This window comes from Coregonus lavaretus (genome assembly GCF_964263955.1).
Source record: "Coregonus lavaretus genome assembly, contig: HAP1_SCAFFOLD_617, whole genome shotgun sequence".
In the NCBI taxonomy this organism is placed as follows: domain Eukaryota; kingdom Metazoa; phylum Chordata; class Actinopteri; order Salmoniformes; family Salmonidae; genus Coregonus; species Coregonus lavaretus.
In genome coordinates this window covers 5001-31812 of record NW_028160416.1, presented here as the reverse complement: position 1 = coordinate 31812, position 26812 = coordinate 5001, and the positions used below count along the sequence as shown (strand labels likewise).

The 26812-nt window shown below is 37.8% G+C and overlaps 1 long non-coding RNA gene across 1 annotated transcript; it reads left to right on the top strand.

Moving 5' to 3' along the window:
* Positions 1-1043: 1043 nt before the first annotated feature.
* Positions 1044-26717, top strand: LOC311121863. Its single transcript, XR_014612357.1, has 3 exons — positions 1044-1123; positions 25994-26040; positions 26439-26717. It is a non-coding gene; the product is annotated as an uncharacterized lncRNA (long non-coding RNA).
* Positions 26718-26812: the final 95 nt, after the last annotated feature.

Sequence of the window (26812 nt, the reverse complement as noted above, 5' to 3'; positions counted from 1 at the left end):
TCCCGGTCGCGGCCTGCTGCAACAGAGCCTGGATTCGAACCAGGTTCTCTAGTGGCACAGTTAGCACTGCGATGCAGTGCCTTAGACCACTGCGCCACTCAGGAGCCACAATTCCACATATTCCTTACCTGCAGTGATTATATCAGTCGTGTGACTCTACAAACTTGTTGAATGCATTTGCAGTTTGTTTTAGTTGTGTTTTGGATGATGTTTTTCCCAATAGAAACTGAATGGTTAAGAATGTCCTGTAATTTTGGACTAACTTGACTTGTATTGTCAATAAGAATAGAAGATGTTTCTGAACACTTCTACGTTCATGTGGATGCTACCATGATTATGAATAATCATGAATGAATCGTGAATGATGATGAATGAGAAAGTTACAGAGGAACAAGGATCATACCCCCTCTGTTATTGGTAATGGTGAGAGGTTAGCATGTTTTGTTGTAGCCTCTGTAACTTTCTCACTCATTATTATTCATGATTCATTCATGATTTTTCTTTATCATGGAAGTCACAAGCTTGATGTAGTCATTGTCGGCAAGGAATATGGAACCAAATACTAAACTTTTGACTACTTTAATACACTTTAAGTTAATTGGTCAGAATACTTATGACTTCTTCAAATGGGGGGACTAGATACATAAAGTGCTTCATTTCTAAACGGTGAAACAGATATGTATTAAAATACCCTCAAATAAAAGGTGACATTATATTCTGTCACCTCATATAAAACATTTGATCTCAAATCCAAAATGCTGGAGTACAGAGCCACATTTAAAATGTTAGCTTCACTGTCAAAATAGATTTGGTGTGGACTGTATACTCAATATAATCTAAATCTGATACCTCACAGTCTGTCTTTTGACTGATACTGCTTTTTAAACTGGTCTGGTCAGTCTACACAAATATTCGTAATATACATTTTTCTATCTACAAGCAGTACTTCGATCATTTGTCATTGTTAATAATGATACATCCCTTTATAAATATATATGGCAGGTTTCAGGAAGCTGATGTATCTGAATATGTTGAAAAAATATATATATCACCCAGGAGACTCAGGAGTCAGACTGCTCTCTGCTGGACTGGAGGATCCACACTGCAGACTGGAGAAACTCAAGTATGTAGAGGGTTTATGTCAATGTTCATATCAGACATGTTGGAGTTATCAGGCTAGTTAAGACAAACATTCTGACCACCACTTGGACTAAGTTATATAAAGACTGTGTGTGTGTGTGTCCAGTGTGTGTGTGTGTGTGTGTTTGTGTGTGTGAGTGTGTGTCCAGTGTGTGTGTGTATGTGTTTGTGTGTCCAGTGTGTGTGTGTGTGTGTATCTGTTTGTGTTTGACTAAGTTAAATAAAGACTGTGTGTGTGTGTGTTTGTGTGTGTGTGTGTCCAGTGTGTGTGTGTGTGTGTGTGTGTGTGTGGGTCCTTTGTGTTTGTGTGTGTGTGTGGGGGTCCTGTGTGTATGTATGTGTGTTTGTGTGTGTGTGTGTGTCCAGTGTGTCCTGTGTGTGTGTGTGTGTGTCCAGTGTGTTTGTGTGTGTGTGTGTGTGCACGTGTATCAGTACACACACACACACTCACACTGGACACACACACACACACACACACACACACACACACACAAACACACTGGACACAAACACACACATTGGACACACACTGGACACACACACATACTGGACTCACACACACACACACACACTGGACACAAACACACACACACACACTGGACACCTTGGACACACACACACACACACACACACTGGACACATACACACACACACACAAACTCACACTGGACAAACACACACACACACTGGACACACACACACTCACACTGGACACACACACACTCACACTGGACAAACACACAAACACACTGGACACACACACAAACACACTGGACACACACACACTCAAACTGGACAAAGGCACACACACACTGGACAAACACACACACACACTGGACACACACACAAACACACTGGACACACACACAAACACACTGAACACACACACAAACACACTGGACACACACACACTCACACTGGACAAACACACACACACACTGGACACACACACACACCTGGACACACACACACACACACTGGACACACACTCACACTAAAAACACACACACACTGGACACACACACACACAAACTCACACTAGACACACACACACACTGGACACACACACAATCACACTGGACACACACACAAACACACTAGACACACACACACACTCACTCACTCACACTGGACACACACACACACACACACACACACTTGACAGACAAACACACACACACTGAACACACACACTGGACACACACACACTCACACTGGACAAACACACACACACACTGGACACACACACAAACACACTGGACACACACACAAACACACTGGACACACACACAAACACACTGGACACACACACACTCACACTGGACACACACACACACACATGGACACACACACACACACACACTGGACATACACACACACACACTGGACACACACTCACACTAAAAACACACACACACTGGACACACACACACACAAACTCACACTAGACACACACACACACTGGACACACACACAATCACACTGGACACACACACAAACACACTAGACACACACACACACTCACTCACTCACAATGGACACACACACACACACACTTGACAGACAAACGCACATACACTGAACACACACACTGGACACACACACAATCACACTGGACAAATACACACACACACTGGACACACACACAAACACACTGGACACACACACAAACACACTGGACACACACACAAACACACTGGACACACACACACTCACACTGGACAAACACACACACACACTGGACACACACACAAACACACTGGACACACACACAATTACACTGGACACATACACACTCACACTGGACACACACACACACACACACCTGGACACACACACACACACACACTGGACATACACACACACACTGGACACACACTCACACTAAAAACCCACACACACTGGACACACACACACACACAAACTCACACTAGACACACACACACACTGGACACACACACAATCACACTGGACACACACACAAACACACTAGACACACACACACACTCACTCACTCACACTGGACACACACACACACACACACACACACTTGACAGACAAACACACACACACTGAACACACACACTGGACACAGACACACACACACTGGACACACACACACACTGGACACACACACTGGGCACACACATACACTGGGCACACACAAAGAGGACACACACACACACACACACAAACAGGACACACACACACACACTGGACACACACAAATACCACACACACACACTGGAGACACACACACACACACACACTGGACACACACACTGGACTCACACATTCTTACCACCACTTGTACAAAGTTATATGCTGAATGTGTCTGTGTGTGTGTGTGTGTGTGTGTGTGTGTGTGTGTGTGTGTGTGTACTCGTTTTGGTGACATATGAAGACAATTTTATGACAACTCACCTTCAATGTCAGGACGCTCGGAAATATGAGGACATTTTTGGAGTCCTCATTTTTCCGAGCTCACTACAGTGTTCTAGACGACCATAGAATGCCCCTAAACCAAAAATCTGAAAAGTCTTTAAATGTCACAATCTCATGATTTGAAGTGTGTGTGTGTGTTTACGCTTTTTGCTCACCTGTGAATACGCCACCTAGTGGTCAGTTTTGGAACATTAACACACTTTAAACACACTTTAGTCACGTGACACACTTTAGTCACGTGACACACTTTAGTTACATGACATTTCCTGATTTTGTTTGAGCACACTTTCCAACTATTCAAGATAGATTTACTTGAATACACATAATACATGTCATCATAGTCAACTATAACTAAGCTTTGGATAAAAGCGTCTGCTAAATGGCATATTATTTATTTATTATCATAAAATCCTCCTAAATCCCTCAAATAAAAACGTAATTTAGCATCAATTAGCCAGATAAGCTAATGTTAGCAAATTAGCTGAAAGGAATGAAAAGGACTTTTGCCACATGGAAAATTCAGAACTGGAAGAAGTGCAAGAGAAATGAAGGTAATACATTTATTTTTCTTCATTTACAACTAAAGAGATAGTTATTATCTAAGCTGTTCTTACATTTAAGTGTTCTTGACCACAAATGTTACTTAGCACTATCATGTTTTTCCATTTAAAGCCAAAGTGATGATATTGGTTGTTCAGTTCAGATAATGTTATTTGTAGAGTTTACAGTACTATACTTTTATAACAGTATTTATCTTTGAAGGTGTTAAGATTGCTTACTGTGCTTACTGTGAAAAGATTGCTATTGTGATTGCAGTTGCATAAGGTTTGCACTGATCGGTTAGCCTAATAAGCTAACCGGATACTGCATTAGTAAGAACATGAGCACGATATGACTAAAGGCAGACTAATACCATTTGATATATCCTTATTCGATTCGATTCAAATCAAGTATTAGTCTTTTCTGTATTTGTCTCGCTGACTTTTTGTCATCCAATGTAGATGTTTTCTAGTTGAGGAGCACATGGGCAATTGAAGAGCATGTCAAAACGAAGAGCCAGACTTAGTCCTGAGGCTGAGGCTATTCATTTTATTATTTCTGGAAGTGACAAGCCTTGTATAAAGTCAAATGGATCAATGACTATAAAGGTATGTTATACACACACGCTACACTTATTGGGTCTACCATATTGGGATGTCATTTGAAACACATTCAAGTCTTACACAAGTGAAAAAAATCACTGCGTACCGCTGCATTAGACACATACGGCTTTAACATCCAATTTCAGAAGTTATGTTGTGATTGTTTTGCAAGCAGTTGGGGGATGGGGAAAAATATTCAAGATTTATGAACTACACCTCCCAACTTCTATTAGAATGTGTGATATTGGTGGTAATTTCCTTGGCCAGTCGGCAGACCGTTCGCGCTGTGTGTGAAAGCCGGTAATGTGATTTAAATTCAAAAATGTTTTTAACATTTGATCATAACAACCCCAACGATAAACGGAATGTAGAAGCATTTGGGTGATAAAAATTTACAATATATGTGAATGATGCGTATCAGCGCGTAGAACAAATACGGCACCATTCAAGTTAACAGAACAGCGAAAATGCACCGCCGAGTAGGCCTACCGACAGAGTGTTCACAACATGAGTGGGTGTGTGCGTAATCCCTGCCTGTTGTGATTTGGGATTTTTTGTGTACGCTGATGTCCTTAAATACAAAGTCTGCAATAAAGCGGTCTAAAGCGAGGAGTCAAAGGCAGACTCAGCGGTGCAAGTCACTGCAGGTCTAGTGGTGATAACTGCTGGAACCTGACCGGGGATCACATCTCTTTTTGCCCCGCTTTAACGCCATTGTTTCGGCGTTTCCGTTTTTAGCTGTAGATCTGTCATTAAATCCAACATAAAATACGTCTCCTCGTGATTTCATAGTTTTCAGACCAAATTTATTTTGAATGATGTCACCTTTTTGGGTCCTTACCAGTTTGCACCCCTGCAATGGATCTTTCCCCTAAATATTAAATCATACACATTGATAAGCAGGCTAAATGGGTCTGATCAACTGCAATTCATTAACCTAATTTGAACTGTATTACTTGATACTAAGTTCTTAACTTTGTTACATCAGGACGTGGTGTATTTGCCTCAGCACCAATTGAAAAGGGATCCTTTGTCCTCGAGTACCGTGGGGAGTTTATATCGCAATATGAATGGGACAAGAGGCAGGGGAAGTATACGGAAAAGCAAAATGCTTTCTTGTTTGATTTTGAATGGAACAATGGCTCATGGTGGTAAGTAAAACCCTATAAGACATCAGTTAATCTCTATATGTTTATATGTTTTGTGGAGAAAACGTAAATCTGTTTCCCTCTTCAATTTTAGCATAGATGCATCCTGCGAAGATGGTTCACTGGGGAGGCTGGTAAATGATGCCCACAGGTCCCCAAATTGCAAAATGAAAAAGATGATAGTCCAATGTAAACCTCATCTTTGCTTGTTTGCTATTGAAAACATCCAAGCAGAGAGTGAAATAACCTATGATTATGGATAATCTCAGTGGCCATGGCGTGCTCTGGTAAGTAAATCTGCTTTGATATATTATAATGTATAGGATCTGTCAAAGAATTATAAAATATATAAATACATGTCCCTTCTTACATGTATGTTGTCACCGCTTTATATATATATATACAGTTGAAGTCGGAAGTTTACATACATCTTAGCCAAATACATTTAAACTCAGTTTTTCACAATTCCTGACATTTAATCCAAGTAAAAATTCCCTGTTTTAGGTCAGTTAGGATCACCACTTTATTTTAAGAATGTGAAATGTCAGAATAATAGTAGAGAGAATTATTTATTTCAGCTTTTATTTCTTTCATCACATTCCCAGTGGGTCAGAAGTTTACATACACTCAATTAGTATTTGGTAGCATTGCCTTTAAATTGTTTAACTTGGGTCAAACGTTTCGGGTAGCCTTCCACAAGCTTCCCACAATAAGTTGGGTGAATTTTGGCCGATTCCTCCTGACAGAGCTGGTGTAACTGAGTCAGGTTTGTAGGCCTCCTTGCTCGCACACGCTTTTTCAGTTCTGCCCACACATTTTCTATAGGATTGAGGTCAGGGCTTTTTGATGGCCACTCCAAAACCTTAACTTTGTTGTCCTTAAGCCATTTTGCCACAACTTTGGAAGTATGCTTGGGGTCATTGTCCATTTGGAAGACCCATTTGCGACCAAGGTTTAACTTCCTGACTGATGTCTTGAGATGTTGCTTCAATATATCCACATAATTTTCCTTCCTCATGATGCCATCTATTTTTTTAAGCGCACCAGTCCCTCCTGCAGCAAAACACCCCCACAGCATGATGCTGCCACCCCCGTGCTTCACGGTTGGGATGGTGTCCTTCGGCTTGCAAGCCTACCCCCTTTTTCCTCCAAACATATTGATGGTCATTAAGGCCAAACAGTTCTATTTTTGTTTCATCAGACCAGAGGACATTTCTCCAAAAAGTACGATCTTTGTCCCCATGTGCAGTTGCAAACCACAGTCTGGCTTTTTTATGGCGGTTTTGAAGCAGTGGCTTCTTCCTTGCTGAGCGGCCTTTCAGGTTATGTCGATATAGGACTTGTTTTACTGTGGATATAGATACTTTTGTACCTGTTTCCTCCAGCATCATCACAAGGTCCTTTGCTGTTGTTCTGGGATTGATTTGCACCTTTCGCACCAAAGTACATGCATCTCTAGGAGACAGAACGCGTCTCCTTCCTGAGCGGTATGACGGCTTCGTGGTCCCATGGTGTTTATACTTGTGTACTATTGTTTGTACAGATGAACGTGGTACCTTCAGGCGTTTGGAAATTGCTCCCAAGGATGAACCAGACTTGTGGAGGTCTACACATTTTTTTCTGAGGTCTTGGCTGATTTCTTTTGATTTTCCCATGATGTCAAGCAAAGAGGCACTGAGTTTGAAGGTAGGCCTTGAAATAAATCCACAGGTACACCTCCAATTGACTCAAATGATGTCAATTAACCTATCAGAAGCTTCTAAAGCCATGACATCATTTTCTGGAATTTTCCAAGCTGTTTAAAGGCACAGTCAACTTAGTGTATGTAAACTTCTGACCCACTGGAATTGTGATACAGTGAATTATAAGTGAAAAAATCTGTCTGTAAACAATTGTTGGAAAAATTACTTGTATCATGCACAAAGTAGATGTCCTAACCAACTTGCCAAAACTATAGTTTGTTAACAAGAAATTTGTGGAGTGGTTGAAAAACGAGTTTTAATGATTCCAACCTAAGTGTATGTAAACTTCCGACTTCAACTGTATACACTGGTTAAATAGAGTATAATACAGAATATTTATTGTTGTGTTTCGTTGCAGACACCAAGTGACAAGATCCCAGCTCAAGCTTCAGCAGACCCAGAAGTGAGACAGAGATCCACTTCATCCTTCCAACAGGTTATTACACATTTATTGTAGATCTTTTCTATTTAAATTAAATTGTTGTCTCAGTTCATTCCAAAATATGAATTAAATGGCTTTTTACTGTATTACAACCAACCTTTTGTGTAAAATGTTCACAATATCAAAATTCCCATAACTTTTTTCGATATCATAGCATAAACAAAATTAGCCCGACCATTTGACAGAACTAACCGCCCCTCAAAACATAAAATTAATCTTTATTCTCTCTAATGCCTATGTTTTTGTATTTTTGGGGCAATGTTTTTGCCCATTTAACATATTTCTTATCAATTTGCGTGATTTAATTTATATGGCAGTTGATCCATTTACATTACTTTTAAGGTTGTGAGCTTTCTTTGACAACAAAAGGATAACTCAAAGTCAGGAACCTTGATTCCAGATGTGTTCAGTCGTCAAGTCCTCATTTGGTAATTAGGCTGTTCAAGACGTAAATGTGTTTCAGATTACGTCCCGATATGGTATGACCCAACCAGAGTAGAGTGTGTGTGTTACACGGTCCTCATATTGTTGGTTAGCAGATATTGTACAGTTTTAACCATTTCTATAGAGTCTTGCATAAAAAGCCCAGATCCACATATGAATTATCTTTCCTAACATCTGTGGTCAATGCAGCCCTTGACCTCAGCAATGAGTCTCACCCCAAAGGCGATTATGATTGACAGGTGGTAGGAATATATTGTGACTGAACTGAGTATGATCATTAGTTTACTAAATAGATATGATCTATATTATAAAACACAATATTTCTGACATGTTATTGTTGTATTTCGTTGCAGACACCAAGTGACAAGATCCCAGCTCAACCTTCAGCAGACCCAGAAGTGAGACAGAGATCCACTTCATCCTTCCAACAGGTTATTACATATTTATTGTAGATCTTTTCTATTTAAATTAAATTGTTGTCTCAGTTCATTCCAAAATATTAATTAAATGGCTTTTTACTGTATTACAACCAACCTTTTGTGTAAAATGTTCACAAAATCAACATTCCCATAACTTGTTTCGATATAATAGCGTAAACAAAATTAGCCCGACCATTTGACAGAACTAACCGCCCCTCAAAACATAAAATTAATCTTTATTCTCTCTAATGCCTATGTTTTTGTATTTTTGGGGCAATGTTTTTGCCCATTTAACATATTTCTTATCAATTTGCGTGATTTAATTTATATGGCAGTTAACCATTTACATTACTTTTAAGGTTGTGAGCTTTCTTTTACAACAAAAGGATAACTCAAAGTCAGGAACCTTGACTCTAGATGTGTTCAGTCGTCAAGTCCTCATTTGGTACTAAGGCTGTTCAAGACGTAAATGTGTTTCAGATGACGTCCCGATATGGTATGACCCAACCAGAGTAGAGTGTGTGTGTTACACGGTCCTCATATTGTTGGTTAGCAGATATTGTACAGTTTTAACCATTTCTATAGAGTCTTGCATAAAAAGCTTAGATCCACATATGAATTATCTTTCCTAACATCTGTGGTCAATGCAGCCCTTGACCTCAGCAATGAGTCTCACCCCAAAGGTGATTATGATAGACAGGTGGTAGGAATATATTGTGACTGAACTGAGTATGATCATTAGTTTACTAAATAGATATGATCTATATTATAAAACACAATATTTCTGACATGTTATTGTTGTATTTCGTTGCAGACACCAAGTGACAAGATCCCAGCTCAACCTTCAGCAGACCCAGAAGTGAGACAGAGATCCACTTCATCCTTCCAACAGGTTATTACACATTTATTGTAGATCTTTTCTATTTAAATTAAATTGTTGTCTCAGTTCATTCCAAAATATGAATTAAATGGCTTTTTACTGTATTACAACCAACCTTTTGTGTAAAATGTTCACAAAATCAACATTCCCATAACTTGTTTCGATATCATAGCGTAAACAAAATTAGCCCAACCATTTGACAGAACTTACCGCCCCTCAAAACATAAAATTAATCTTTATTCTCTCTAATGCCTATGTTTTTGTATTTTTGGGGCAATGTTTTTGCCCATTTAACATATTTCTTATCAATTTGCGTGATTTAATTCATATGGCAGTTGATCCATTTACATTACTTTTAAGGTTGTGAGCTTTCTTTGACAACAAAAGGATAACTCAAAGTCAGGAACCTTGACTCTAGATGTGTTCAGTCGTCAAGTCCTCATTTGGTACTAAGGCTGTTCAAGACGTAAATGTGTTTCAGATGACGTCCCGATATGGTATGACCCAACCAGAGTAGAGTGTGTGTGTTACACGGTCCTCATATTGTTGGTTAGCAGATATTGTACAGTTTTAACCATTTCTATAGAGTCTTGCATAAAAAGCCCAGATCCACATATGAATTATCTTTCCTAACATTTGTGGTCAATGCAGCCCTTGACCTCAGCAATGATTCTCACCCCAAATGGGATTATGATAGACAGGTGGTAGGAATATATTGTGACTGAACTGAGTATGATCATTAGTTTACGAAATAGATATGATCTATATTATAAAACACAATATTTCTGACATGTTATTGTTGTATTTCGTTGCAGACACCAAGTGTCAAGATCCCAGCTCCACCTTCAGCAGACCCAGAAGTGAGACAGAGATCCACTTCATCCTTCCAACAGGTTATTACACATTTATTGTAGATCTTTTCTATTTAAATTAAATTGTTGTCTCAGTTCATTCCAAAATATGAATTAAATGGCTTTTTACTGTATTACAACCAACCTTTTGTGTAAAATGTTCACAAAATCAACATTCCCATAACTTGTTTCGATATCATAGCGTACACAAAATTAGCCCAACCATTTGACAGAACTAACCGCCCCTCAAAACATAAAATTAATCTTTATTCTCTCTAATGCCTATGTTTTTGTATTTTTGGGGCAATGTTTTTGCCCATTTAACATATTTCTTATCAATTTGCGTGATTTAATTTATATGGCAGTTGATCCATTTACATTACTTTTAAGGTTGTGAGCTTTCTTTGACAACAAAAGGATAACTCAAAGTCAGGAACCTTGACTATAGATGTGTTCAGTCGTCAAGTCCTCATTTGGTGATAAGGCTGTTCAAGACGTAAATGTGTTTCAGATGACGTCCCGATATGGTATGACCCAACCAGAGTAGAGTGTGTGTGTTACACGGTCCTCATATTGTTGGTTAGCAGATATTGTACAGTTTTAACCATTTCTATAGAGTCTTGCATAAAAAGCTTAGATCCACATATGAATTATCTTTCCTAACATCTGTGGTCAATGCAGCCCTTGACCTCAGCAATGAGTCTCACCCCAAAGGTGATTATGATAGACAGGTGGTAGGAATATATTGTGACTGAACTGAGTATGATCATTAGTTTACTAAATAGATATGATCTATATTATAAAACACAATATTTCTGACATGTTATTGTTGTATTTCGTTGCAGACACCAAGTGACAAGATCCCAGCTCAACCTTCAGCAGACCCAGAAGTGAGACAGAGATCCACTTCATCCTTCCAACAGGTTATTACACATTTATTGTAGATCTTTTCTATTTAAATTAAATTGTTGTCTCAGTTCATTCCAAAATATGAATTAAATGGCTTTTTACTGTATTACAACCAACCTTTTGTGTAAAATGTTCACAATATCAAAATTCCCATAACTTTTTTCGATATCATAGCATAAACAAAATTAGCCCGACCATTTGACAGAACTAACCGCCCCTCAAAACATAAAATTAATCTTTATTCTCTCTAATGCCTATGTTTTTGTATTTTTGGGGCAATGTTTTTGCCCATTTAACATATTTCTTATCAATTTGCGTGATTTAATTCATATGGCAGTTGATCCATTTACATTACTTTTAAGGTTGTGAGCTTTCTTTGACAACAAAAGGATAGCTCAAAGTCAGGAACCTTGACTCTAGATGTGTTCAGTCGTCAAGTCCTCATTTGGTACTAAGGCTGTTCAAGACGTAAATGTGTTTCAGATGACGTCCCGATATGGTATGACCCAACCAGAGTAGAGTGTGTGTGTTACACGGTCCTCATATTGTTGGTTAGCAGATATTGTACAGTTTTAACCATTTCTATAGAGTCTTGCATAAAAAGCCCAGATCCACATATGAATTATCTTTCCTAACATTTGTGGTCAATGCAGCCCTTGACCTCAGCAATGATTCTCACCCCAAATGGGATTATGATAGACAGGTGGTAGGAATATATTGTGACTGAACTGAGTATGATCATTAGTTTACGAAATAGATATGATCTATATTATAAAACACAATATTTCTGACATGTTATTGTTGTATTTCGTTGCAGACACCAAGTGACAAGATCCCAGCTCCACCTTCAGCAGACCCAGAAGTGAGACAGAGATCCACTTCATCCTTCCAACAGGTTATTACACATTTATTGTAGATCTTTTCTATTTAAATTAAATTGTTGTCTCAGTTCATTCCAAAATATGAATTAAATGGCTTTTTACTGTATTACAACCAACCTTTTGTGTAAAATGTTCACAAAATCAACATTCCCATAACTTGTTTCGATATCATAGCGTACACAAAATTAGCCCAACCATTTGACAGAACTAACCGCCCCTCAAAACATAAAATTAATCTTTATTCTCTCTAATGCCTATGTTTTTGTATTTTTGGGGCAATGTTTTTGCCCATTTAACATATTTCTTATCAATTTGCGTGATTTAATTTATATGGCAGTTGATCCATTTACATTACTTTTAAGGTTGTGAGCTTTCTTTGACAACAAAAGGATAACTCAAAGTCAGGAACCTTGACTATAGATGTGTTCAGTCGTCAAGTCCTCATTTGGTGATAAGGCTGTTCAAGACGTAAATGTGTTTCAGATGACGTCCCGATATGGTATGACCCAACCAGAGTAGAGTGTGTGTGTTACACGGTCCTCATATTGTTGGTTAGCAGATATTGTACAGTTTTAACCATTTCTATAGAGTCTTGCATAAAAAGCCCAGATCCACATATGAATTATCTTTCCTAACATTTGTGGTCAATGCAGCCCTTGACCTCAGCAATGAGTCTCACCCCAAAGGGGATTATGATAGACAGGTGGTAGGAAAATATTGTGACTGAACTGAGTATGATCATTAGTTTACGAAATAGATATGATCTATATTATAAAACACAATATTTCTGACATGTTATTGTTGTATTTCGTTGCAGACACCAAGTGACAAGATCCCAGCTCAACCTTCAGCAGACCCAGAAGTGAGACAGAGATCCACTTCATCCTTCCAACAGGTTATTACACATTTATTGTAGATCTTTTCTATTTAAATTAAATTGTTGTCTCAGTTCATTCCAATATATGAATTAAATGGCTTTTTACTGTATTACAACCAACCTTTTGTGTAAAATGTTCACAAAATCAACATTCCCATAACTTGTTTCGATATCATAGCGTAAACAAAATTAGCCCAACCATTTGACAGAACTTACCGCCCCTCAAAACATAAAATTAATCTTTATTCTCTCTAATGACTATGTTTTTTTGTATTTTTGGGACAATGTTTTTGCCCATTTAACATATTTCTTATCAATTTGCGTGATTTAATTTATATGGCAGTTGATCCATTTACATTACTTTTAAGGTTGTGAGCTTTCTTTGACAACAAAAGGATAACTCAAAGTCAGGAACCTTGACTATAGATGTGTTCAGTCGTCAAGTCCTCATTTGGTACTAAGGCTGTTCTAGACGTAAATGTGTTTCAGATGACGTCCCGATATGGTATGACCCAACCAGAGTAGAGTGTGTGTTACACGGTCCTCATATTGTTGGTTAGCAGATATTGTACAGTTTTAACCATTTCTATAGTGTCTTGCATAAAAAGCCCAGATCCACATATGAATTATCTTTCCTAACATTTGTGGTCAATGCAGCCCTTGACCTCAGCAATGAGTTTCACCCCAAAGGCGTATATGATTGACAGGTGGTAGGAATATATTGTGACTGAACTGAGTATGATCATTAGTTTACTAAATAGATATGATCTATATTATAAAACACTATAATTCTGACATGTTATTGATGTATTTCGTTGCAGACACCAAGTGACAAGATCCCAGCTCAACCTTCAGCAGACCCAGAAGTGAGACAGAGATCCACTTCATCCTTCCAACAGGTTATTACACATTTATTGTAGATATTTTCTATTTAAATTAAATTGTTGTCTCAGTTCATTCCAAAATATGAATTAAATGGCTTTTTACTGTATTACAACCAACCTTTTGTGTAAAATGTTCACAAAATCAACATTCCCATAACTTGTTTCGATATCATAGCGTAAACAAAATTAGCCCAACCATTTGACAGAACTTACCGCCCCTCAAAACATAAAATTAATCTTTATTCTCTCTAATGCCTATGTTTTTGTATTTTTGGGGCAATGTTTTTGCCCATTTAACATATTTCTTATCAATTTGCGTGATTTAATTTATATGGCAGTTGATCCATTTACATTACTTTTAAGGTTGTGAGCTTTCTTTGACAACAAAAGGATAACTCAAAGTCAGGAACCTTGACTATAGATGTGTTCAGTCGTCAAGTCCTCATTTGGTAATAAGGATGTTCAAGACGTAAATGTGTTTCAGATGACGTCCCGGTATGGTATGACCCAACCAGAATAGAGTGTGTGTGTGTTACACGGTCCTCATATTGTTGGTTAGCAGATATTGTACAGTTTTAACAATTTCTATAGAGTCTTGCATAAAAAGCCCAGATCCACATATGAATTATCTTTCCTAACATCTGTGGTCAATGCAGCCCTTGACCTCAGCAATGAGTCTCACCCCAAAGGCGATTATGATAGACAGGTGGTAGGAATATATTGTGACTGAACTGAGTATGATCATTAGTTTACTAAATATATATGATCTATATTATAAAACACAATATTTCTGACATGTTATTGTTGTATTTCGTTGCAGACACCAAGTGACAAGATCCCAGCTCAACCTTCAGCAGACCCAGAAGTGAGACAGAGATCCACTTCATCCTTCCAACAGGTTATTACACATTTATTGTAGATATTTTCTATTTAAATTAAATTGTTGTCTCAGTTCATTCCAAAATATGAATTAAATGGCTTTTTACTGTATTACAACCAACCTTTTGTGTAAAATGTTCACAAAATCAACATTCCCATAACTTGTTTCGATATCATAGCGTAAACAAAATTAGCCCAACCATTTGACAGAACTTACCGCCCCTCAAAACATAAAATTAATCTTTATTCTCTCTAATGCCTATGTTTTTGTATTTTTGGGGCAATGTTTTTGCCCATTTAACATATTTCTTATCAATTTGCGTGATTTAATTTATATGGCAGTTGATCCATTTACATTACTTTTAAGGTTGTGAGCTTTCTTTGACAACAAAAGGATAACTCAAAGTCAGGAACCTTGACTATAGATGTGTTCAGTCGTCAAGTCCTCATTTGGTAATTAGGATGTTCAAGACGTAAATGTGTTTCAGATGACGTCCCGGTATGGTATGACCCAACCAGAATAGAGTGTGTGTGTGTTACACGGTCCTCATATTGTTGGTTAGCAGATATTGTACAGTTTTAACCATTTCTATAGAGTCTTGCATAAAAAGCCCAGATCCACATATGAATTATCTTTCCTAACATCTGTGGTCAATGCAGCCCTTGACCTCAGCAATGAGTCTCACCCCAAAGGCGATTATGATAGACAGGTGGTAGGAATATATTGTGACTGAACTGAGTATGATCATTAGTTTACTAAATATATATGATCTATATTATAAAACACAATATTTCTGACATGTTATTGTTGTATTTCGTTGCAGACACCAAGTGACAAGATCCCAGCTCAACCTTCAGCAGACCCAGAAGTGAGACAGAGATCCACTTCATCCTTACAACAGGTTATTACACATTTATTGTAGATATTTTCTATTTAAATTAAATTGTTGTCTCAGTTCATTCCAAAATATGAATTAAATGGCTTTTTACTGTATTACAACCAACCTTTTGTGTAAAATGTTCACAAAATCAACATTCCCATAACTTGTTTCGATATCATAGCGTAAACAAAATTAGCCCAACCATTTGACAGAACTTACCGCCCCTCAAAACATAAAATTAATCTTTATTCTCTCTAATGCCTATGTTTTTGTATTTTTGGGGCAATGTTTTTGCCCATTTAACATATTTCTTATCAATTTGCGTGATTTAATTTATATGGCAGTTGATCCATTTACATTACTTTTAAGGTTGTGAGCTTTCTTTGACAACAAAAGGATAACTCAAAGTCAGGAACCTTGACTATAGATGTGTTCAGTCGTCAAGTCCTCATTTGGTAATAAGGATGTTCAAGACGTAAATGTGTTTCAGATGACGTCCCGGTATGGTATGACCCAACCAGAATAGAGTGTGTGTGTGTTACACGGTCCTCATATTGTTGGTTAGCAGATATTGTACAGTTTTAACCATTTCTATAGAGTCTTGCATAAAAAGCCCAGATCCACATATGAATTATCTTTCCTAACATCTGTGGTCAATGCAGCCCTTGACCTCAGCAATGAGTCTCACCCCAAAGGCGATTATGATAGACAGGTGGTAGGAATATATTGTGACTGAACTGAGTATGATCATTAGTTTACTAAATATATATGATCTATATTATAAAACACAATATTTCTGACATGTTATTGTTGTATTTCGTTGCAGACACCAAGTGACAAGATCCCAGCTCAACCTTCAGCAGACCCAGAAGTGAGACAGAGATCCACTTCATCCTTCCAACAGGTTATTACACATTTATTGTAGATATTTTCTATTTAAATTAAATTGTTGTCTCAGTTCATTCCAAAATATGAATTAAATGGCTTTTTACTGTATTACAACCAACCTTTTGTGTAAAATGTTCACAAAATCAACATTCCCATAACTTGTTTCGATATCATAGCGTAAACAAAATTAGCCCAACCATTTGACAGAACTTACCGCCCCTCAAAACATAAAATTAATCTTTATTCTCTCTAATGCCTATGTTTTTGTATTTTTGGGGCAATGTTTTTGCCCATTTAACATATTTCTTATCAATTTGCGTGATTTAATTTATATGGCAGTTGATCCATTTACATTACTTTTAAGGTTGTGAGCTTTCTTTGACAACAATAGGATAACTCAAAGTCAGGAACCTTGACTATAGATGTGTTCAGTCGTCAAGTCCTCATTTGGTAATAAGGCTGTTCAAGACGTAAATGTGTTTCAGATGACGTCCCGATATGGTATGACCCAACCAGAGTAGAGTGTGTGTGTTACACGGTCCTCATATTGTTGGTTAGCAGATATTGTACAGTTTTAACCATTTCTATAGAGTCTTGCATAAAAAGCCCAGATCCACATATGAATTATCTTTCCTAACATTTGTGGTCAATGCTGCCCTTGACCTCAGCAATGAGTCTCATTCCAAAGGGGATTATGATAGACAGGTGGTAGGAATATATTGTGACTGAACTGAGTATGATCATTAGTTTACGAAATAGATATGATCTATATTATAAAACACAATATTTCTGACATGTTATTGTTGTATTTCGTTGCAGACACCAATTGACAAGATCCCAGCTCAACCTTCAGCAGACCCAGAAGTGAGACAGAGATCCACTTCATCCTTCCAACAGGTTATTACACATTTATTGTAGATATTTTCTATTTAAATTAAATTGTTGTCTCAGTTCATTCCAAAATATGAATTAAATGGCTTTTTACTGTATTACAACCAACCTTTTGTGTAAAATGTTCACAAAATCAACATTCCCATAACTTGTTTCGATATCATAGCGTACACAAAATTAGCCCAACCATTTGACAGAACTAACCGCCCCTCAAAACATAAAATTAATCTTTATTCTCTCTAATGCCTCTGTTTTTGTATTTTTGGGGCAATGTTTTTGCCCATTTAACATATTTCTTATCAATTTGCGTGATTTAATTTATATGGCAGTTGATCCATTTACATTACTTTTAAGGTTGTGAGCTTTCTTTGACAACAAAAGGATAACTCAAAGTCAGGAACCTTGACTATAGATGTGTTCAGTCGTCAAGTCCTCATTTGGTACTAAGGCTGTTCAAGACGTAAATGTGTTTCAGATGACGTCCCGATATGGTATGACCCAACCAGAGTAGAGTGTGTGTGTTACACAGTCCTCATATTGTTGGTTAGCAGATATTGTACAGTTTTAACCATTTCTATAGAGTCTTGCATAAAAAGCCCAGATCCACATATGAATTATCTTTCCTAACATTTGTGGTCAATGCAGCCCTTGACCTCAGCAATGAGTCTCAACCCAAAGGGGATTATGATAGACAGGTGGTAGGAAAATATTGTGACTGAACTGAGTATGATCATTAGTTGATCTATATTATAAAACACAATATTTCTGACATGTTATTGTTGTATTTCGTTGCAGACACCAAGTGACAAGATCCCAGCTCAACCTTCAGCAGACCCAGAAGTGAGACAGAGATCCACTTCATCCTTCCAACAGGTTATTACACATTTACTGTAGATCTTTTCTATTTAAATTAAATTGTTGTCTCAGTTCATTCCAATATATAAATTACATGGCTTTTTACTATATTACAACCAACCTTTTGTGTAAAATGTTCACAAAATCAACATTCCCATAACTTGTTTCGATATCATAGCATAAACAAAATTAGCCCGACCATTTGACAGAACTAACCGCCCCTCAAAACATTAAATTAATCTTTATTCTCTCTAATGCCTATGTTTTTTGTATTTTTGGGGCAATGTTTTTGCCCATTTAACATATTTCTTGTCAATTTGCGTGATTTAATTTATATGGCAGTTGATCCATTTACATTACTTTTAAGGTTGTGAGCTTTCTTTGACAACAAAAGGATAACTCAAAGTCAGGAACCTTGACTCCAGATGTGTTCAGTCGTCAAGTCCTCATTTGGTAATTAGGATGTTCAAGACGTAAATGTGTTTCAGATTACGTCCCGATATGGTATGACCCAACCAGAGTAGAGTGTGTGTGTGTTACACGGTCCTCATATTGTTGGTTAGCAGATATTGTACAGTTTTAACCATTTTTATAGAGTCTTGCATAAAAAGCCCAGATCCATATATGAATTATCTTTCCTAACATCTGTGGTCAATGCAGCCCTTGACCTCAGCAATGAGTCTCACCCCAAAGGGGATTATGATAGACAGGTGGTAGGAATATATTGTGACTGAACTGAGTATGATCATTAGTTTACTAAATAGATATGATCTATATTATAAAACACAATATTTCTGACATGTTATTGTTGTATTTCATTGCAGACACCAACTGACAAGATCCCAGCTCAACCTTCAGCAGACCCAGAAGTGAGACAGAGATCCACTTCATCCTTCCAACAGGTTATTACACATTTACTGTAGATCTTTTCTATTTAAATTAAATTGTTGTCTCAGTTCATTCCAATATATAAATTACATGGCTTTTTACTATATTACAACCAACCTTTTGTGTAAAATGTTCACAAAATCAACATTCCCATAACTTGTTTCGATATCATAGCATAAACAAAATTAGCCCGACCATTTGACAGAACTAACCGCCCCTCAAAACATTCAATTAATCTTTATTCTCTCTAATGCCTATGTTTTTTGTATTTTTGGGGCAATGTTTTTGCCCATTTAACATATTTCTTGTCAATTTGCGTGATTTAATTTATATGGCAGTTGATCCATTTACATTACTTTTAAGGTTGTGAGCTTTCTTTGACAACAAAAGGATAACTCAAAGTCAGGAACCTTGACTCCAGATGTGTTCAGTCGTCAAGTCCTCATTTGGTAATTAGGATGCTCAAGACGTAAATGTGTTTCAGATTACGTCCCGATATGGTATGACCCAACCAGAGTAGAGTGTGTGTGTGTTACACGGTCCTCATATTGTTGGTTAGCAGATATTGTACAGTTTTAACCATTTTTATAGAGTCTTGCATAAAAAGCCCAGATCCATATATGAATTATCTTTCCTAACATCTGTGGTCAATGCAGCCCTTGACCTCAGCAATGAGTCTCACCCCAAAGGGGATTATGATAGACAGGTGGTAGGAATATATTGTGACTGAACTGAGTATGATCATTAGTTTACTAAATAGATATGATCTATATTATAAAACACTATATTTCTGACAGGTTATTGTTGTATTTCGTTGAAGACACCAAGTGACAAGATCCCAGCTCAACCTTCAGCAGACCCAGAAGGGAGACAGAGATCCACTTCATCCTTCCAACAGGTTATTACACATTTATTGTAGATCTTTTCTATTTAAATTAAATTGTTGTCTCAGTTCATTCCAATATATAAATTACATGGCTTTTTACTGTATTACAACCAACCTTTTGTGTAAAATGTTCACAATATCAAAATTCCCATCACTTGTTTCGATATCATAGCATAAACAAAATTAGCCCGACCATTTGTCAGAACTAACCACCCCTCAAAACATAAAATTAATCTTTATTCTCTCTAATGCCTATGTTTTTGTATTTTTGGGGCAATATTTTTGCCCATTTAACATATTTCTTATCAATTTGCGTGATTTAATTTATATTGCAGTTGACCCATTTACATTACTTTTAAGGTTGTGAGCTTTCTTTGACATCAAAAGGATAACTCAAAGTCAGGAACCTTGACTCTAGATGCGTTCAGTCGTCATCTCCTCATTTCGTACTTAGTCTGTTCAAGGCGTAAATGTGTTTCAGATGACGTCCCGATATGGTATGACCCAACCAGAGTAGAGTGTGTGTGTTACAAGGTCCTCATATTGTTGGTTAGCAGATATTGTACAGTTTTAACCATTTCTATAGAGTCTTGCTTGAAAACCCCAGATCCACATATTCATTTTTTCAGTTATAGGTCATCTATAAAACAGTATTGTCAATTTCTTAACCCAAATTATTTTCACATACAGTATAATGTATAATATCCTAATTTACTGTTATGGTACTGTGTTATTAAAAACAAATATTTATTCTTCATAATTTCATTCAAGGCAAGCAAGTCCAGTGGAATTGTACCCTTCCAGTGTCCTACTGCAAAGCAGGTAAGAAAGCTGCATTCTTGTCATTAGATAAAATAGTTCATGTTCTTTGTTAACACATTGTGGTATTTTTGATGTGAGGAAACATTGTAGAAATTTGTACAGCTTAGAAAAAGCCGCCATCTGCAAAATCTGAGGCGCCGTCATGATCGTTGTGAGGATCGTTATGAGAAGAGATAGCTGAGAGACAGAGGTCTTTCAATCAGTTTACTAGAATACATTTTTCTCTGAGTATGTAGGTGTTATGCACAATGTGATGGTACTGTAGGGAGTATGATACCCTAGGTATTAATACATGTATAAAGTTATTGACAGAATTAGATGCTTTTTTTTCTTTTTTTTTAAGACCTTGATGAATCTTCGGATGCTGCAGACTATCTTCCAGACTCATGTGGCAATTCCTCGGATGCTTCTATTATAAGTACTACAAGTTCTTGTAGTAAGGAATATAAAACCACAGAAAATAATCTCCACCACAAATTGTCAGAGAACAAACCATTAGGGAATGTTACAGCACACAGTGAGGATAGTACCACCAGTTCAGAGAAGCCAAGAACATTAAGTTATTCAAAGATGCGCAGCAATCCTTGTACTTCAGTAATAAGCTGCAGTGCCAATTCATCAGAGAACACATCACACCAGAAAAGCTCCATAAATGTCACACCTTTGTCAATAACAGCAAAAGGAAGCAAGTACAACAAGAAGCAATTTTGTCTTTATTGTAAAAAGGCCATTTATAAATTGGCAAGACACCTCGAATCCATCCACAGTGAAAAGCCTGATGTTGCAATGGCTTTCAGTTTTAATAAAGGATCCCGCAAAAGAAGAGAGTTGTTACGCTCTCTTAAGAAGAGATGAAACTTTGACCATAATACTGAAGTGGCAAGCTGTGGCACTGGAGAGATGGTTGCCTGTAAAAGACCTAGTAATGCAAAACCATCTGATGACTACCGTGACTGCAAATTTTGCGAAGGACTGTATGCAAGAAATTCCCTATGGAGACATGTGAGAAACTGCCCGAAGAAGTCTGTTGAGGGAGAGCCTCAAGTTGGGCGAAAACGGATTCAACTGCACTTACCAAGACCTGACTCAGTTAAGGAAACTGTTTGGAAGATTGCTTGTGAAATGAACCAGGATGACGTTTCCTCGGTTGTAAGGAGTGAAACTGAATTCCTTTGTATCGGCGAGTAACTGTTGAATTCCAGGAAACCATATGAGAGAAGGAATGACTACATACGCCAAAAAATTTGAGCGATGGCAAGACTATTGATAACGGCAAGGGCTATAACACCTTTGAAGAGCACCGAAGTCCTTGTTATGCCATGTAACTTTCCCCATGTGATACAGGCAGTAAGATATGTTGCTGGTTATGATGTTGAAAGCAACTCGTATAAAATCCCATCATTGGCTTTGAAATTGGGACACAGTTTAGCCAAAGTTGCAGGCATTATTCAATGCAATGCCATCACTGCAAATCGCCCTGCTGTTGCAGAGTCTGCAAAGCAATTTGCCACTTTACATCAGAAAAGTGGACAGAGTCCATTTCAGCTGCCGCATTGGGTACACTTCAACAAGCCAAATGGAATAAACCACAGGTTTGACCCTTTACAGAGGATGTGTCGGTGCTGCACACGTTTCTTGCTACTGAGCGTGTTAAGTGTATGAAGGACCTTGAGGAAGAACCCAACAGCAAAAGCTTTGGAAATCTTCCTAAAGTGACTTTGATGCAGGTAGTACTATTTAACAGAAGGAGGGAAGGGGAAGTTTCAAAAATGGAGCTTCAGTCTTTCACATCCAGGGATCTTACGGAGCTGAATCCAGACATTGTGAGGGGCCTTACTGACTTCGAGAGGAAGCTTGCAGAGCACTTTGAGAGAGTTGAGATTCGAGGTAAAAGGTCAAGAAAGGTTCCAGTGCTTCTAACCCCTGGCATGATCACTGCTATGGACCTCCTCCTGATAAGCAGAAAAGAGTGTCAAGTCCACAAAGAAAATGTGTACATGTTTACACAGCCAGGTGTCCTTTCTCATTACAGAGGCTCTGACTGCTTTCGCTAAGTATTCAAACAATGTGGTGCAAAGAACCCAGAGGCACTCACCTCAACAAGATTGCGGAAACAAGTCGCCACTTTGTCCACACTACTAAACCTCAAAGAAAATGAAATGGATCAACTTGCCACCTTTCTAGGACATGACATCCGTGTCCATAGAGAATTCTATCGGCTTCCAGAGAGTACCCTGCAGTTCGCAAAAGTCAGCAAACTGTTGATAGCAATCGAAAAAGGAAGACTGCCTTACCTGCAGGGGAAAGGGCTGGATGACATTGAGGTCAATCCTGAAGGTAAAATTTTGTTTGAAATATAGTTTTTAGCCACTTCAAATATAACTATTATAAGTGTTGTTAGTCCTTAATTTAAATAATTGGCCGTAAATGTTTTTTACCCAACCATATGAAGTAGAAATGAGTGATGATGATTCCAGTGAAGAAACCATTGCTGACCTACATCAATGCAAAGGTATCCTGACTTGTATATATGTGGTAATATCTTTAAGTTATGTCACATAAATGCACATTTCTGTGGGGATTATCGAAATGATCCTCTATCTGTTTTTTAACAATCACATTGGTGGTGATAAGTAATTCCACATTTATGGATTTGCAATCAGTTTATGTTTATATCTCAAATATCAGTTAATATCTAATGTAGAATTGCATATTGCCTGACATTGAGGTTGTTTACAGTGAATAATACAAGCAAGCAAACGTATTGTCATGAAGCTCATAGAACATAATCACATTCATTATTACTTTGCAAAGGCTCAACAACAGAGACTTCTAGGGACCAGACACTTCTGAGGCAAACACCACAGTCTACCACCCTAGACAACATGGAGGGCACTTCTGAGTCAACCACCCTGGACAACATGGAGGGCACTTCTGAGTCAACCACCCTGGACAACATGGAGGGCACTTCTGAGTCAACCACCCTGGACAACATGAAGGGCACTCCTGAGTCAACCACCTTGGATAACGTACACATGAGCAACACACAACCAAGACATGGTAAAATAGTCACATCCCAAGCATCCTCAAAGTGCTCCAAAGGAAAGCAAGGTTAGTAAGCATTTTGTATTCACATGTATTGATAACATCATATAACTACTAACTAGAATCCTTTGTATCATATCCTCCATTTGTCACTTTAGCAGAGCTCATTGTTAATCAGTTGTATTTTGTTTCCATTTATGAAAGCTGTGAAGGTGAGAAGCAAGTGGACAGGTGATGAAGTGAAAGCTGTTGAGCGGCATTTGCTTAATTTCATAACAAGCTGCAGAATACCAGGTAAAAAGGACTGTGACTCCTGCCTCCAAGCAGAGCCAGTAGCTCTGAAAGACAGAGACTGGGTTGCTATCAAATACTACATCCACAACAGAAATGTAGCATTAAAAAGGAAGATGAATAGATAGAACTAGAGCATGCCAACTGTAGCTCAGGTACCATTCAATTCCAATTTCAATCAGCTTCTCCTCAGATAGTGTTAATATCTGTGGGTTTCATGTTCATATTATTTTATTTTCCTTAAATGATTTATATTGTTGGTTCTTGTACAAACATGCCACATAGGCTCGACTGTAGATCCCACATGTTTGTATGTTTATGTATAATTGAGGGCTATTAATGAGCATATGTTTGCTACTTATGGTCAAATTTTTTTGGGATAACAGTTGATGATATATGTTAATACTCTGCTCTCATTGACAGGGAAAAGAGATAAACAGTACTTAAAGGGATTGTTATTGTTCCTAAGTTTTCAGAAGCACTTTGTTCTTAACCACAAGTTGTTGAATGTGGCAAGGTGTTTAAATTACTGTTAAACTATTAGCATTTCAATGGGTGCTTGTAACAGGCCTTGTGTATGGTAACTTGCACTATGTAACTATGATGTAAATCCCTATGTTATTTAGACAGGTTAGCTGAATGTACACTGTCATGTTTCATAGAAGCTGGATGCTTTAATAGAGAGTTTCTCATTCATTTCAAACATGCCATTTCTACTGCCTTGTGCATAGCAGGGAAGGAGGCAAAGTGTAGGTGGTCTATTCTGGGTGTTCAATTGATTTGTTAATTTGCATATTTTCGCTGGCACTCAATAAAAGTAAGGCATAAAGTGTTCCCTCTTTTTTTACATGAATATTGACTGCAAATGTATTGTTATAAATAACAATAATACGACTTAAACAGTAGACTGAGAATATATTATATTTATGAGCTATGTGAACATGGATAGGCATTTCTGTTGAAGGTTACCTATCTGGTGAGCATGATTATTATAATATTTTTTTTAAAGCTTTAGTTAAGTATTGTACACCTATGATTCTTATGCAGACATTTCAACATGTAACCGGAACCACGTTCAAATACAGACCCTATTTACAGGTTCTTCATAAGTCACATAAACCTGAAAATCAGTGTGTATCTATGGGCTGCTGTTGCTATGGGCCTTATATGTCACATGAACCCGAAAAAGTCCTCATATATACTATTAAAATCAGGTCTGAACAAAATATAGCCCTAGACAAAATCTCAACAGATGGATGTATTCCTAGAATCATGGGACCAAACTATTCTGATTCCCAGGTCTCTTGGACCTTGGGAAAGGCATGTCCCAATATGTCACATTTTTGTCATAAGTCCTGATATTGTCTATAAACACGTATGTGTGTGTGTGTGTGTGTGTGTGTGTGTGTGTGAGTTCAGATGTATCCCACAATGACTGTCTGTTCTTCTGCTTACCGCTACAGTGTGGAACATGGTGGAGAGAACACAATGAAACCGGGACTTAGAAAATGTGAGTGTTGACTGCGGTGAAGAATATGACTAAGAATAAGTCTTAATTCAAGTGAAGTCAAAGTCAAAGACCATCATCATTACTTACTTGGTCATATTAAATATCAGCTGTAGTTCTACAGAAGCAGAAATCAGGGACACCAAAGTTTACAAAGAGTTGCTTTGACAATGTGTGTGTCTGTGTGTGTGTGTTCAGGATCTGTGTTTGTCTGTAATTAATGGGAATAAGTGTTTTTTATATTACCATACAGTATAACATATGATCATTCAACAAGTCTCAAGTTACCTTAACTTCTCCTTTTGATACCTAGAAACATCTACATTAAATGAATTAGTGAAAAGTGAGTTAACATTCTAATGATGATGATTTCTAATATTGTATCTGGTTTCATCCATCAGATGTCTGTGATCTCACACTGGACCTAAACACAGTAAACAGATTCCTCTCTCTGTCTGAGGAGAACAGAAAGGTGACATGGAGGAGAGAGAAGCAGCCGTATCCTGATCACCCAGAGAGATTTGAGGTCTGTAGACAGGTGCTGTGTAGAGAGGGTCTGACTGGGCGCTGTTACTGGGAGGTAGAGTGGAGTGGGAGAGGGGCTGTTATAGGAGTGACATATAAAGGAATCAGCAGGAGAGGAAGGGGTAATGACTGTCTGATTGGAGGTAATAACAAGTCCTGGAGTCTGTTCTGCTCTGACAACAGTTACAGAGCCAGGCACAATAATAAGTCCACTACCATAGACGTCCCCTCCTCCAGCCCCCACAGAGTA